Below are 17,530 nucleotides of genomic sequence, written 5' to 3'. Positions count from 1 at the left end.
CAAAACTTGCAAAGGCTAAGAAGTGTTAATCTCACATAGCATTAAAAGTGTCATGAACAGCATGGAGCAAGCAGTGTTTGCTCAGAGCAATTAGTAAGATCAGGGCTGGTGAAATCTCGGAAACATATTAACTTGTAAAGTTTAAAGGACTAGAAATAATGGCTAGCACTGATGTTGTAGGTCTTGCTGCTGTGGAATAAGGGGGCAAAGGCAGAGAAAGCTGAGTTTTCAAAAAGTTTGGACTATTTAACTAGTTGCCAAAAGTACACAGTACTTGGAAATTGTGCTTATTGGGGATTTAACCATCACTGCCTTAAGTGACTATGGAGGCTAAGGGAACACAATTGATAAATTTTCTAAATTAATAAAAAATTGATAAATGAACATAGTTTTACCCTCTACTGAAATAGAGAAGAGGTGATATGACCAAAACAGACAGAATAGAAAATGTTGTTTAATTATTTATTTCTTCCCTTTGGATGCTTGAATATCTCCTCCTCTTTCTGGTGATCTGTTCTTCTCTAAACACTCTTTCTGCATTGGTAGGGAATTTGGGCATGCGCTAAAAATGTGTTAAGGTTCCCTAGATGGACATAGCTTCTAGATCTGACTATGAAAATTTTGTTTGGTTCCTCATTTCAGAGTAACCAATTAAACACTTCCTGGTGGATTAAGGAATTTAATTATTTAATTATTTGATAAGTACTTTCCCTGAAAAGCAAAGAATTTTTTGCAGCTTTTTTTTTTTTTTAATCTATTCATTAAAGATCTTTAAGAGTTGAGAAAGAAGGCTGACATATTTAGGAAGCATTGTCCACTGTAGATACAGAAATGTTATTAGTGATGGACAGATCTAGTCATGTGTGTTAACTATTAAAATATATAATAGATTGTCCTGGTTTCAGCTGGGATAGAGTTAGCTGTCTTCCTGGTAGCTGGTACAGTGCTATGTTTTGAGTTCAGTATGAGAAGAATGTTGATAACACACTGATGTTTTCAGTTGTTGCTCAGTAATGTTTAGACTATAGTCAGGGATTTTTCAGCTTCTCATCCCCAGCCAGCGAGAAAGCTGGAGGGGCACAAGAAGCTGGCACAGGACACAGCCAGGGCGGCTGACCCAAACTGGCCAACGGTGTATTCCATACCACGGGACGTCACATCTAGTATAGGAACTGGGGGGAGTGGGGGTAGGGGGGTCGCAGCTCAGGGACTGTGTCGATTGGCAGGTGGTGAGCAATTGCACTGTGCATCACTTGTACATTCCAATCCTTTTATTATTACTGTTGTCATTTTATTAGTGTTATCATTATCATTATTAGTTTCTTCTTTTCTGTTCTATTAAACCGTTCTTATCTCAACCCACGAGTTTTACTTCTTTTTCCCAATATTCTCCCTCATCCCACTGGGGGGGTGGGGGAGTGAGCGAGTGACTGCATAGTGCTTAGTTGCTGGCTGGGGTTAAACCACGACACAGATAAATGTTTTGATCAGCGATTCTAATCTTACTGTCAAAAGACTGCTAAAATATATGTATTTTCTTTAGAAAACTACTATGAAGACTAGTAACACTCTGATTATGCAGTTCTCCCGGTGCTAACCCATGTGTGGTGGAAGTCTGAAAAAGAAATCTTGTCTCCTGTCTCCAGCCGGATGCTGAAGTCCATCTCCTTTGTTTATCAGCATTCAGGGTCTTATTTCCAACACTTCCCAAACACAAGTCCCTCAATGTAATATTCTTTATTTCCAGTTAAAATTTCCCTTAATTATGTCAAAGATGACCCACAGAAATAAAATATATGAACAAAGGTAGAAAACAAACACTGTGCTAACTTAGAAGGTCCTCCTCACCTTGAAAATCTTACTAACCCAAGGTTAGTAATGGGTTGGGATCTGAATAAAACAAAATGACTGCCCCTCCCATGCCCTCTGTAAAAAGTGCCTAGCCATCAGCCTGTCACACTTTCTTTTCCTATCAGGCTCTAGGATTTATGTTTGCCAAGATGAGCCTTTTTAATTTCGGAGAAAAACTTGGAAAAACTTCCTAAAGGAAACAAAACCAAAGCTTTTCTATAAATGTAAACTTATTATTACTTTATTCCTGTCAATGGCTCTAAAGTAGTGAGATTAATACTGTTAAAATTATTCCAAGCATTCATAGACAATTTTTAATGAAAATTTCCCTTGATTGTTTCTAAGTGATTTGTTTCACGCTTTCTGCAGACATTTTAGACATTTTAGTACAACTCAACAAATGTCCTGCAGTCACATGTGCTGAAACAAAATAGCTTAAGCAGCTATTGTTGAATATTTACAAAGACACTTTCCAAATGAGTAGCAGTAAGTTTTACACAAAACATGCTTCTAAGAATGTCATGTAGACAAGAAACATAACAATATAACCAATTGTTCAGGTTTTAAATACTGAAATAATCAATACACCATTAATATTTTCAGTTAAGAGTTAGTGAGCAACCTATATCCAAACTCAAGATTTTGCTGAACATCTAATCATTTCAAACACAGTGGAATTTCTTAAAATTTTGTAAAAAATTCAGTAAAATCCAAAGAAATGTAACATGGTACCATGGAGAAACCTCTCTCTCTGGGGAGAGAGGCAAGAACTGTAAGAACACAGAGATGCTGAATAAAGAGAAATGTCCACAGGTTGTTTGAAAACAGCTGTTGGGCCAGAAGAAGATAACCTGGGCTGTGCTAAAGGATTAGTCTTTGGACTGGTTTAATTTAATAGTTCTGTTAATAATAATGGTATAATATTCCAAGCAATATATTCCAAACTGGAGCACATGGCTCAAAGACGATCAAATTAGGAAGCATTTATCATTGCACAGTAGGTTCATTAACAAACTGGCTTACTCTGAGGACTGATTATCTGAAGAAAAAGATACAAAGGTCAAGGTCAAGTCGCACCTGGAGGTAGAAAGAATTTCTGCGACAAGCTGTGGGCTCATCAGTATTAACCATATGAAGAAGTAAAAATGTAAGTATTTATTTAAACAGAGAATGACTACAAGTTACTAATATAAAATGTATGTGAAAAAAAGCAAATTAAAACCTAGTGTATTTAAAAATATATTCCTGTAAAGGAAATATTATTAATCTGAAAAGTGATGGTGAGACCTTATCTGGAAAACAATTCTGAACCCATATTCCCAGAAGATAAGTTTAGACCAAATTAATTCAGTCTTCTAGGATGGCAGTGAAAATAATGTTTACTTGGTGGACAATAAAAATGGACAGTCTATCTAACACAAGAATGCTAAAAAGCAATTGGCTTCCTCAGCTTAAGAAACAAAGGCTGTATTCTGTAAATGCACTAAATACAACACACATGAAACACCAATGAGGGAAAAGAACTGTTTAAGCTAAAATAGAAATAAATAGACATAAATTGACCATGAATAGTTTAGGAAATCACATGATGGCAATCCTGCAGAAATGGAGCTCCGGAGGAGCACTCCAAACAAGTAGTCCGGGTAAAAACAAATAAAAGAGCTAACTTAAAAGGATGCTTGATGGGCTCATGAAAAGCATTATCCAGCATGGTTTCCAGGAGTGTTGGGATGACAGACAACAGCTAGGAACTCCCAGTGTACTGAAATAAATTCCCTGGGTCTTCTTTTTTCATATGCATTTGTGTTAAACATAGATGACATATTCAAGTCCACATATATTTTTTTCTAATTCACCTTGCAAAGTGGATGTTTGTAAAGCAGATATTTGCAGCAGGATAATAAAATCTGCACACATCTTCATGAAGAGGCTGCATGTAGGGCTGCATAGTTCTTCAAACTATAAGTTACTTTTGCCCCATTTTATGAGCTTAACGTTTCATTTTAGTTGTTGTGTTCATTTTATATCAAAGTAAATATGGACGCCACTGCCTTTCAGAACTACAAAAGTCTGGTGTTTCATTATTTCTAATTAGGGAGTTTCTTTACTTTCATGCCTGCCCATAACTTGTATTACTGTTAATGGCAATTCTGTTTGTGCACTGATCTGAGAACAGACCCCTCAGATATCATGTAAATAGCTTTACAGTTGACTGGTCATTGCTGACCAACTGAGAAAATTGATATCCTCATGCACTACTTATCAGAAGTTGTAGCTAGACTAGAAAAAATATTTTATGAGTTCTGAAGGTCAGGGTAAGGGGGAAATAAATAGTTTAAATTAGGATAAAGGCACCATGAAAGTATTAGTTCAGTTCATCCTAAAATAATGACCACACTTAGCCCTCCCAAAGCTGTTCAAGTCACATGACATTTCACCCACTCTCAGTTACACAGAAAATGGGATTTAATCCCAAACAGAATTTACCTGTCTTCTGTAGGCTAGTTAACCTGGCTCCATCCACAACCAAGGAGGAAAAACACAGGGAATAAACCCCCTCTTGGAAACATGTCTCTTTTTCCAGTAACTGGATGACCAGCACAGAATGTCTTTCTTTTAATGACTAAAATCATGAGCTGAATCACACCCAGAGTGTGACACACTTTAGGTGAATCCTTGAGTTATAAACTAGTCTTCTCCTTTGTAGAATATGTCTGAAAAAGTGTCAAGAAGTTTCATTATCCTTTTTCTGATTTAAATTATAAAAAAATGCACATAAAACTTCATTTTTTATTAAATAGACAATTTCTGAAATAGCAAATGTTGGTAAGAAGACACGATTAATGGAGGAATACAGTATCTAAACTAGAAATAATAATTTTAAGAAACTTGTATTCTAAAGGCATGTGGTTCATGCAGTAGTAGCGTAATTATTTATAGCTATGGTACTAGAAATCAGTAATTACTATGGAAATAATCTAGATTTCCGTGCAGTAGCCTTACACGATTTCTCAGTAATAAACTACTATGTTCCTTTTTCCAGGCAGAGTGGAAGCAGTCCCATAGCAGTAAATAATGTTCTTTTCTATTAGTGTTTTTATTTTGCTGTTTTGCGGATAGGACACAGCAGCAAACTGAACAGCAGTTGTGTGAATGTTGTTTAAAAAAACAAAATAAACAACAAACCTCTAAGCTTGTAATCTGACTGCCATATAAGCCTGCTCATCATCACAAGCCTGAATGCACACATAAGGCTTACAGTGAAATGTGAACCTATAAAATACATGGAGGAAACAAACTTTGCTGACCTAGAACATGGGAAATACAATCTGTCCCATGCACAGCTGTTGAAATTATAAAGAGAACCAATGCTAAACCTCTGATGTGGCCAGGATACTGGAGCTGAATTTTTCATTTTATCCTTTTTCTGTGTTAAAAGTAATAAATAAGCAATTAAAAAAGAACAATAGCTTAACAGAGAGGGGAAAAGGTTGCACAGTAATTCATTTTCCTTCCTGAAAAGCATAACTACTTGTGTATATGATATACAAATTAATTCCTTTTTCATTCTAATGAGATGGCCCCTATTGTTGTGTGATTCATTTGCTTCTCACACCTTTCCTTTTTGACTGTGAGAAAACTAAAACCAGACAGCTTCATTAAATAAGACTGTTACAATAAAAGCTCAAGTACTCAAAGTCATGATAAGAGTCCCAAAATAAACAGAGTGAACATATGAAAACAGCCCCAAAGGGAGTTGAACTGACATTGGAGCTCTAAATAAAATGAGGATAAAAACATACTTGTGATACAAATATGTCTAACTTCAAAAAAATTGGCTGTGCAGATGCATTTTGCAGCACAGAGTGACCTCTAATTATAAGTACTTTTCTTCTCCTCCCTGAATTTGAATGCCTTAATGTTCACACTGAGGGGAACATGGAACATATGTCTACTTGGATATATATGCAACATATACATGTTGTTACGATTTTATCTCCTTAGTGTGATTCAATGGGATTTACTTCCATGTGTATGTGAGTCCCTTTCTTGTTCTCTTTCTTTCAGTCACACAAAGAAATGAAGCCCCAGTGAACTTAGTCACCAGGTCGCTTTTGCTTTACTTAGTAGCAACAGCTACAGAGCCTTATCTGGTTTGGGTTTTCTCAAATGTTGGACTTGTTAACACTTGTCAAACAGAGAAAAAATAAAATGGCACATTCAATTTCTCTCTCAGTAAGAAAGGGATGTGCAAAGAACCAGCATGTTTCTAACTAGGCAGTAATAGGTACAGTGCAAAACATATTTATAACACTTCAAAAATCTGAAAAAGAAAGCACTCCAGCTGAAATATAATCTTTTAGCTGGGTCTTTTGGTGCATAATTGTCAATATGCTAGTGGGAAGAAGTAGTATAACCCAACGGGCATCTATTTACAGTAAGGCAACCAAATAATGCATGTTTAAGAAAGATGTAGAGCTTGTTTTTGGAGAAAAGAATAAATACCTTTCCACTGCCACCAAAGCAGAGTGGTGTGTACAGTTAGTAAATCTTTTCCTAGTTGCAAAATTAGTGTCAAATTGCTAAGGCCATAAACTAAGTCAGCACAAGTCCTCTCATTAATTTGATGGGTGAAGGTAGGATTTTCAAACAGCAGGCTTCTCATTCTAGTTTTTATTTTAATCAGCTAAATAATGAGATGGGGGTAGAATTCCTTAACCAGGCCAAGGGAAGAAGAAAGCAGAATCATCTTAAAACACCAATCCTGGATTTAATAGCCTACAACAAAACACTAAGCAGGTCAGCTTCATGGTTCAGCAATTCCTAAAAGCCCTGTCTACTTCTCAACAGCTTATTGGCGGCCAGTGTGTAAGATGTCCCAATGAGATCTGATTTACAGCACTAAAGAGTTTGGCTGCAAAAATGAAGGGCAAGACTGGTACACTGTTTTCTGTACGTTCTGTCTGTGCACACATATATCAAAAAAACCCCAAACGCTCGGAAACTAATTCGGCCCTCACGATAACGATCTCTTGCATTTTTCATTGACATAAACAGGTCACAATGCCTGGAAAAGCTTATGTAGAACTCAGCAGCAATCTGGTTTGTTTTTTCTGGGTCAAAGTCAGAGTTTATCTTGTTAAGCTATCTAATTGAACACAGCCCATGTAATACAACAGGACTAAGTGCATTAAATGAGGAGTCAGTGGGAAGGGGGGAGTGGTTTTTTTCTGTGTGGTGCTGGGAGGGTGCAGCTTCCTGGAAGTACCTAAATTACCTTTGAAATAGCTATTTTTGTGGCTGGAGAAAAAAGATGTCCAGCTTCTGTAATACATTTTCTGTACACACACACACACACACACACACTGTCCAAGGCTAGTTTAGTATGTTGTGATTGTGAGCTGGTATTTCACCTTAAGCAAAATGCACATGTCCTGATCTCCATTTGCCTGGGCTACATCTGAAATAATTTTGATGTCAGATGAACAATGGCAGACTTACATTGAGGTAACCAAGATCAAAATCAGACACCAAATGTCAAGTGAGTTAAAGCCACAAACAGCATGATTTAAACCACAGTTGCACAAACCAGGCCCTATGCAGATCTCAGTAAAGTGAATTATATATAATAACACTTACAGTTTCCTAGTACTATTAGATTTGCCTTTTTACATAAATGCTAAAGTTATGATAAAAAACAGAGCTGTGTCAGTTCTTTTCAGTCTCAGCACATTTGCTATTAGCATAAGAAACGCTGCTTATGGCAGAGGCAGCCGTGCTTGAAATTTCTGAATTAATGGATTTGATTTCCTCTTGAGACAAACCATCAGCCTTGCAGTAATGGAAATAGATATAGTTGGTAAAACAAATAAAAAGCTGGCATGCAGATAAAATGGGTTTCAGTTTAAAATAGTAATGTTGTAATTGAAGTGAACAATTACAGGGTTGCTTCCAGGCACAAAAGAAATACCAAGAAAATGAAGTAATGTTTTTGTTAAGTATAGTCATTTCATGAAAATGTAGAGCTGCAGATGTCATTGTCTAGAAAAAGGAAAACTATAGTTATTCTCCTTAGCTGAGATCCTCTGATAACATTTTGCTAATTTTAATAATAATTACTAATATTAAACCTAAATTTCATGTGGTGGGAGGGGAAAGAGAGAAGGAGACCAAAAGCTTTACAACTGGTACTAAGCCAAAACGGCTTCCTTGCCTTTCAAGGGATTTCGGTTATCAAGGGTCAGAAGCTTGCAGTAAGAATTTTTGGAGGGCAGGGCAAGGGAAATAATTTTCTGTTGGTAGAAGAAAGCTCTCTTGTCTGCATCCTTTGTCAGGGCTACAACATTGGAAAGCCTGGGGCAGGAAGGGAGGAATGCTAGCCATGCTGGGTAATCACCAACGGGAAACTACAAGGTTCCCCTGGGGGAACAGAGGAGGAACACACTCAGCATCAGATCTCTTTACCAAAGACATTTTCTCTAACTGGGTCGCGCTTCTGACGTTCTTTCAGCTATATACACCACTGGGGAGAAGCAGGGACTTTCAGCGTATGAGAGCCTTTCATGTTAACGTGTAAAAGTAAAAGTAATGAAGCACACCGAACGCCATCAATGTAAGTGTCACCTCAAATCTGAGAGTGCATTCATTAACTGCACCGCAACAAAATGCTCTGCTGTGTCCTATATTTCCTCTTGCTCTGTATGCATGACAGAAAATGTTCTCATTGCAATTCTTTGTAGAGATCTACTAATTAACAGATCACGATTAGTGACTTGACAGTCAGTAAAGCACACAGCTCTTCCTGCAACAGGGAAGCCACAGGACACTACCTGGCACAGCAAACGCTGTCCACTCATTACATTTCTATCACCAAGACTTTGCATTTACACCATCATGCTGCATGACGCAAGGCATGGCCAATGGCTCCACAGCTGTGTGGCCAATGCACGGTTAACATGTTTCATAGCTGTACTGGCTTTGTGGTTCCAGGAGCAAGTTTTTAGTTGTTTTCAGTCTCCTGTCCTATTGGTGGGGATACTGGTGGTGAGACATAAGGCGCTGGTGGACAGGCACAGTCTGGGCTGCAGGCCAGCTACCCAGGGTTCGGCAGGCAGCCTTCCGCAGGTCTGGGTCACTTGCCGAGGGCTGCAACTGCATCTTCTCCAGGAGCCTTTCAAGAGAAGACCCTAAATGCCGTGATTTGTTATAATTCGTTATTTAATTATATCAGCTTCCAGTGTCCTGCGTGGTATTTCACACACCCAGGCAAAGCTCCTACATATAAATGAATTTTCTGCTGTAACTACTGTATCAGGCATGTCTGTACTGCAAGATATAATAGCAGCCTATTTACATATGTCACTTTAAAGTGCTCACTCTGAAATTTTACTGCTTTCTTCACACTCTTGCTCTTACATAAATACACCTACGCAGGTGGATTTCTGAATCATCAAGTGTTTCTCTTCCATTAGGAGACATTTTTTGAAACAAATTAACACCAAATGCATCATGGTTTAAACGTGTTTATTACTTTATTTGGTGTTTCAAAAGCTCTTCTGATATGTTTTAAACAAGATGATGTGCACCCATGGAATTCAATATACACCTAATCTGTGGAGGAAATAAATGTCTGACATGAAGATTTAAATCTTTATTTTCCTCCCTTGACATGGTGGCTGGTGACACATAAATGTACTTTTTTTTTCCCTTTGACAGAGTAATAAAAATCTCATTATCTCTGAATAGGCAGCAATTTTGTTATCTAATCTTTTTACCAAAAGGTTAGTTAATTAATCAGAAACAAATCCTGATTATTATTTCAATAGAATTAGAAAGACAAATCACCAGAGTATGGCTAAATAGGGCAGGCCTGTGGTTTAACCTGCCTCATTTACATCCAAGTACAATGATTGTCAGGAGCTCGCAGTGAGCAAACAGCCCCGAGAACATAAGCCAGCAGATGGTTTTCTCTCGTTGCTAGCCTTTCGTCTCCTCTAATGCCTCTGATCCCATTACCTCACTGAATCTGTTACCAGGGTAACTGTTAAATTGCTGTGAAAGGCATGGTAATAAAGTAACCTGTCACACTGGCAATAAAAGCAGCAGAATTTTCCTGTTCACTGAACTTTTCAGCTCATCAATACTCACTTTATGGAGAAATTCAGCACTACACACAGGTCAGCTGCAGGAATTGTTCCATGAGCCTTTTGAAAAGCAAACCAAAGTTCATGTAAACATGGAAAAGGTATAATTAAAGACTGGATTCAGAAATGCACACAGAGCTAATGCTTTGCTATTTACTGTAGAAGGTTAGTAGGAGCTTAGAGATATTCAGGTTGCTTCTTTTTTTAAGCATGCTCTATAAATAACCTTTACTGGAGGCAGGAAGGTGATTAATCCAAAATCATTTTGATAGTGTTTAAAAACATAACCTCCGTTGCATCAGGCTGCTTACCTTCAGCAACTGTACGCTGACCTATTTTCTAAAGTGGATTTTGTTATCACAGAATAATCTGATGCCAGAAGGATTTATTTAGAAGTGTTTTTCTAACATTTTTTTGCATGCCATTGTTTTACAGACTTTTGAAGCAAGTTAGGTATCTTTAACAGGTTTTTGCAATATGTGGCTGTTTCCATTAATAAAATCTTACTGAATGTAATCCTATAGAGAAAAAAAGCATACGGCCACTGTGCCAGTCCTCCCATCTGAAAACAAATTTCCCAGTTTTCTAATGTAACATATCCTACTGCAATTTTGATCCAAAAAAAAAAGAGCATGATTTCTTTTTTTTTTTTTTTTCCCCTAGAAATACAAGGTAAGAGGTTTTTCCATAGGGGACATGCAGTGTTTGCCACTGATCAGAGCTGAATTTGAAAATGTCATGTGGAAAAACCCTTCTGACTTCAATTAGGCTCACAAGAAAGTGTAAGAACATGAATGAAAAAGAGAGTGAATATCTAATCCTTGCTATTAGCCATTTGCAGAATCTACACTTTCAGCTCCATTTGGCAATGCCATTAATTATACAGCAATAACCTTGGAATATATTGGAGTTTTCTTGTTGAGATAACTTCTCTTCCAGTCTCCTTTTTTTAAACTTGCAGATGCTTACAGCTTGTTATGAAAAATTGAAAGCATTTTTTTGACTGACAGCAAGCATGAACTACAGCACCTATTGCAGTTGCAGGCCATAAAAGAGAAGTGTCTTTAAACAGGAGCCATGTTATATAGTCCTGAGAGTATGGATTAAAGTAAGACTTCTTGTAGATAAACCTTTGCTGCACACTGTCGTCAACTTTTAGATAACCCTGTTCAAGACAATACTCTTTGTCAGACTGCTGTGGTAGGGTCTGATTTTACCCTCCTGAATGAAGCCATGTTTGCTGCTTTCCTAAAACTTCTCAGAACTCTGGGAGCTGTTTGGGGATGAAAAAACTGGAAGATCATGTCCTGTTAGATATTTTCACTGCATTCAGTGACCTTTTTTACAATGTCAGGTTTTAGTTCCTTGCACAGGCCAGGTTTCTTCCAAATGCTGGAAATCTTCAGGGCAAGTTTGTATGAAGAAGGAAAAGCTAAAACCGTAAACTCACAGTCTTCAGCAGAGATACATGTATTAACCTGCATAAAATAAAAGAATTTATGCTGTCTCTAAACTACAATCAAACTGGACCATTTCTAAGATTCAGGAAACTCTAAATCTCTCTGGTATCTGGTGTGTATAGCACCTTCAGTTATAGATAGAAGTGGAAATATATCTTCAAATAAGACAAAATTCTTGCTGTTTCCAGGGAACTAGTAGAGGAAGCAATGTTCCCATGAGTTCTGCAGACTGATTTGCAGGTGTAAGAAGTCCCAGTAAGATAGCCTGGGTAGAGTCTTCACTCCATACTCTTTTATGTTTAAATAGAGCAAATGTCAGGATGGCTGATATGCGCTTAGTTTCAATGAAAGAATCGAGGTTTTAATAGCTGCCATTGTTTTAATTTAAAATTTACTTTAAACTGTGTGCATACTGGATTGTTCACGATTACACTTTGGCAGAATGCAAACATAAATGAGATGTCGACACGGATAAATTCCTTCCTTTGAAAACGTGTATGAATATTCATGAGCAACATTTGTTAGCTCATTTTCCCAGCTCTGGTTCGACTGCACAGAGCAGGGTTTCTGTGCTCTGCGTGAGCCTGTGTGGAAAAGCCTTCCTGCCACAAAGATTCTGGTAGTGTAAAGAGGCACAGTCTTCAGATGGCAGCTCTCTACTCCAATTTGATTTCACCATTCCTGTAGCGGCAATTAAATATTCAAAAACCATCAAGAGTTCACACTGGGCTGAATTACAGCTGGCTCCATTTATGTTGGCATACCTTGGATTTGCCTCACTGAAAACTAAAGTTATGGCATCAGAAAAAAAAATGGTGTCAGAAAAGAATTAGATCTGCTGTCTTTGAAAGAGAAAGAAAGAGGAGTCCCTCCTGTGTCCCTCCTTCCACCAGATGCTGTCCTTATTATTGTCCTCATCAATAGCACGTTGTGACTAGACTGGCTATCCAGAATGTAGCCCTTTTCTCCTCAGATTAAATTCATCCCTGTGCAGTGGAGCATCACGCAGCCTTGGCACCATGTAAGATCCCTGTGCAGTTCTACTTTCAGTCCTTGTGTGCTGCACAGGCCTTGCATGGGCTTTGCACAGGTGTGGATTGTACCTTTCAGCTTTAATGCCAAGAAAAAAGGGGCTGTGAAAATACCATAGGCTTAGATACACCAGGCACTGCTGTGGATTTTCCAGCCTCACCGACTAAAGTTACTTTCTGCATGCCGTGGTTAGCCATCAAATCAGAACAGGTTGCTCTGCAAAAATAGCCAAACATTTCCTGCTTCTGGTGAGGTCCAGACGCACCACCTTCAACATTTTCATCCCACTCCTAGCTCCGTGACAAATTAAGGCCTCATATCCATCTGACCAAAATTCTTGCCCCGACTCTTCCAGTTTTTGATGTCTATTTTGGCTCTTTTGTCTGTTTGGAACAGGAGTATTTTCCTTACTCCATTTCTATCTCTGAACATTTCTCACTGTCTGTCATAGCTGCCAGTAATGAAGTTCAAGGGAGAAAAAGGAGCACAGAAAAAAATTTAAAACATATTGAACTACACTTTCATTGCATACTTCATAGTGGGCCAAACTCTACTGAGAACCAGATCGAGAGAAGAAAAACAATGCCAACACTGCTGCAGATTTCAATGGAGTTCTATTGATTTACATCAGTCAAGTAACAAAACTGCAGCTATTTATCTTCGTGCAGTGAAAGAATTGGGAAGGACATCTGTCTCTCAGGGTTACGATATGGCTTATTTGATCTTACCTATATGTATAATTGATCCTGCTAGCTTATATTTTATGCATCTCTTATCCTATGACAGTGGAATAGTGTAAAAGTGTATCTTCCTTTGTTTTCTTTTTTAACATTTTACACCATGCTCTCTGTATTGTCCTTTTTCATCCTCAAATTAAAAATTTACAGCTCTCATATCCAGCATGGGCAATTATGTATGAACATCAATCCAATCACTTACCCTGAAATAAAGGTTTATGATGCAAGCAGTTTTTTGTAGTCCTTCACATTGCCAGAGACTGGGGTAGGGATGGGAGGGGGGGACAACAAAAACCCACATCAACCCTGCATTTTTGATGTCGCTGCTGTTTTGTGCTGTGATTTCATGCTCCCTGAAGAAACAAGATGCATCAAGCAGTGCCTAAAACACATCCTCTTCAAACATTGGGAATGATTATTTCAGCAAGTTTTAGCTTTCAGCAGCAACATATGTAGCGGCAGCTGTGCAGTAACGCTTTGAGACCACGGGTACTTTGGAACCCAGTAAGAAAACTGTGACTCGCATGTAAAGAGCAGGAAAAAAAGAATTTTTCCTCATTCAAAATTGTGCTGAGACTTCAGAAGCTTAAAGGACTAACAAAGCAGCTTACTTCACCCACTTGGATCCAATGATCTGTCCTCCAAAAATTTTAATAGATTTTTTGAAATATATGTGAAAAAATACAACAAATAAAAATCTTCCACAATTTTAGCTGGCTGGTTTGCATCAAAGTTTCACACCAAAAGAGCATAAGTGTCTTTGATCCTCGGCTAACCTCTTTTCCTGTCCAGCTCTTCCATTCATAATTATCTGTATTATTTTGCTTTCTATATGTTATCAACAGAAAATTCGTGGTCACAGCCTGAAGATCAAAGATGAAGTTTAATCTTCAGATTGTGCTGCTCATGCTCATAAACCACTCAAGCACCGCTCTTGCTCTCTGTGACAGCGGCAGAATCCTTGATTCAATTATAGGTTACAGTCAATGGGGATCACACTTTAATCTGTGTACAAACAAAAGGATAAAACAGAAACATGTACCCATTCTAAGGATGATACTTTATTACAGTGCGACATCAGGCAGCATTGCAACAATACATGTTGGTTTCAGAAAATGGATGAGATTAAATTGTCTGCTAGGTTATGTCTGCCTGTTATGTACATACTGGCACATGTACTGCTCTGCTTCTCTGTCATTTATCTGGCTCACAAAGACTCTGATCCACTACATGTTGCGTGACTGCACAAATTTCGGTGAGTCTGAAGGATTCCCAGCATTATGCAGGATTAAACCATTATTCTAAGCATGATAGGATTTTTCAAATACTACTCGGATATGAGATATTATACAGGAAAGTAATTCCATTCAAATAAACAACATTTTTGCTCAAGTGTTAGCATTGCTGTTTGCATATCAGGACGTTTGGAATCAGTTCGCATGTTTGCCACTGCCTTTTTAACACTCAGCGTTAAGTGCTTCTTCCAAGGTCAATTTAAAGGAAAGGTAACTTTGCAGATAGCTGGCCGGTCCATGACGATGTCAGCCTTCCACCACGTTAGAGTAGGATTCCGTTATGAATCATGCTGGCATTCCCCAAGCTCCATTATTATTATTCCAGTTTTGGAAAACACTTAAACACATGCTTAATTTCAAGACACATGTTTCAAATATCATGGGATTTTGGCATTTGCTTAAGTACTTTCACAAATCGATCAACTGAATGGTGAGGGAGGGACTGCAGCAGGGAGAGAGACTATTTCTGGGAGTAACAACAGTTCTTCCCTGGATAAATTTTAGCCCACCCATCTCACTCCCTCCTCCTTCCTGCTTTCCACCCCTCCAAGTGCTGTGGTCTGAGTGCTGCGACAGCATTTGGGTGAAGGCAGGCACAGGGGCAGAAGGAGCAGGCAGGGGCCTCTCTGTGCCTTCTCCCCTTACCACTCGCCTCAGCCAGGTTCTGCTCCTGCCCCTCTGCTACTAAGTGCAGCATCTTGGCCTCTTACCCAGCTGTTTTCCTGTCAAAAAAGCTTGGCTCGTTTCACTGTGCCAGAGAAAAGTATATTTGCATTGTTGAGCCTTTTTCTTTCTTTCTTTCTTTCTTTCTTCCTTTCTTTCTTTTCTTTTCTTTTCTTTCTTTCTTTCTTTCTTTCTTTCTTTCTTTCTTTCTTTCTTTCTTTCTTTCTTCCTTCCTTCCTTCCTTCCTTTCTTTCTTCCTTCCTTCCTTCCTTTCTTTCTTCCTTCCTTTCTTTCTTTCTTTCTTTCTTTCTTTCTTTCTTTCTTTCTTTCTTTCTTTTTAATACACAGGCTTATTGTATCAAGTGATGCAAAATAACTTGGCATAACTGTGTGGCATAATGAAAATTAGAACAGCCTCTTTTGGGAAGGAGGGCAAAGTGTCTTGGCACCAAGTGAGAGCAAATAGCAGCTCATTCAATGCTCATATAATCTATAAACCACCAGTAACCTTTGCCAACTATGGGAATAATTTTAACACACCTCAATAAAAAATTGTATTACTTTGATATCTAATGTGATTAAGGTTCTAAGCTTGTACTTTATTAAATCTCTGGGGCTCCTTCTTGTCATTTCTTTTGAATCGCTGTTATAAAAACAAATGTAAATTTAAGTTAATTAATTTAAAATATACTGGAATCAGTTTTCAGAGAAGAAATAGGGAATATCCCCTGAATAATGATGTTTTACTCAGGAACAAGGACCTTTCACAAGCTGCACTTCCAAAGGAGCTCCTATAGTTCTCTCAAGTTACAGACATTTCACACACCAGGGGAAGGCTGAATGGAAATGTATATGAAAAAACAAATGGTTTGCTTCCCACTGGTATAGTTAGAGAAGGTCTTGAGGGCTTCCTTACAGTGGGCGCCATTTAAAAGCCAGCATTTATCAACAGGTACCACACAGTTACTGCAGTTGTTTCCTGTAAAACTCTGGTGTTTCACACACAGCTTGGTGACAGCTCTTGGCAAACACTGACTTTTAAGTGGCGACCAGTATAATTACAGCATTCATGAAAGTGAGAGATGAACAGTGCTGACTGAAAAGGAGCCAGGTATCATATCATGTGGGCTAGTGCCATGCCTGCTTTCCCACACCGTGCTGCCAACGCCGCTCGGTCCTGAGCAGCAGGGAGCCTGCTATCCCAGCCCTGCACCGCTCCTGAGCTGGAGCTGTCTTTTTTTTTTTTTTTTTTTTTTTGACTTTGCAGTGGGTTTTATAATGAGATGGTTTTGAAAGGACAAGGATGAGAGGTCACCAAGCATGTTTCCATGCTTAACATAAAAGTGAAACTCATCTAATCCGCTCTCGTTGTTCTGTACACGTTTTTCTCTGGTCTGATGGAGATCAAGAAATTAGGAGGCTCACAAAGATGGGACGAATCTGGGTGGATATAGGTCAGGCTACGCGTGTCATAAAGCAACTCGCTTTACAATAGCATCCGTTTCTCAGATGTATTCTGTTCTTAAGAGCAGGATTTAATTCACTTTATGAGCTAAAAATCACATATGAGCTAAAATTCTTATATAGGAAGGATTTTGTCATATAAGCTTAAATTTTACGCTGACATTCATAAAAAATAGTTGCATTGAAAAGAGTCCTATTTAATTTGCAAAGACAAGTTCTGGATGCTAGATTCAGTGTTATTCATGCATTAATGTTATCCTTGTGTGCTCATCATCTGTTGTGAATGTTTCTGCAGTCCACAGGAAAAAAAAAGGACAGAGTTTTGTTAATGAAGAGTATCCTCTGTGCTAAGGGACTTAATTAAAGCTACATAGACCACCTGAATTTTAGCACTTCATTCTTTCACCGTGCTGTGAATGTAGCATGTTACAGTCTGTCATCGTACTAATGTTCAATATGTGAGTAGTTGTTCATCTGAATAGTTTCATTGAAATCAATGGGCCTAACTCACATGAGTAAGGTCTTACAAGGCTGGAATATATTTATATTCATACCAAAACCATGACTTCCTTGTTCACTGCTACTTAGTTTGCCTTATTAATCTGCTGGCATCGTCCCTCAGTTTCACTGAGGCATATCCAAAGCAGAGAAATGAAGCACTTTCTGTAATTTTGGGGGACTCCAAACAGTCACTTAAATGCAAATAGTGAAAGTCTGCTGAACCAAAGACAATTATCTGAGAAGCAAACTCATTGTTTCATCTATAAGTCATTATTTCTGTAGCAGTAGAGAAAATGAAAACTAAAATATTTATGGCTCCTAATACCATGCATTTCAGTGTACTCCTACTTGCCTTATTGCATGTTATACCTTCCCACATTTAG

The sequence above is a fragment of the Buteo buteo genome, chromosome Z (genome assembly GCF_964188355.1).
Source record: "Buteo buteo chromosome Z, bButBut1.hap1.1, whole genome shotgun sequence".
NCBI classification, from domain to species: Eukaryota; Metazoa; Chordata; class Aves; order Accipitriformes; family Accipitridae; genus Buteo; species Buteo buteo.
The sequence above is the reverse complement of the archived record's forward strand: the minus strand, read 5'-3'. Positions refer to the sequence as shown.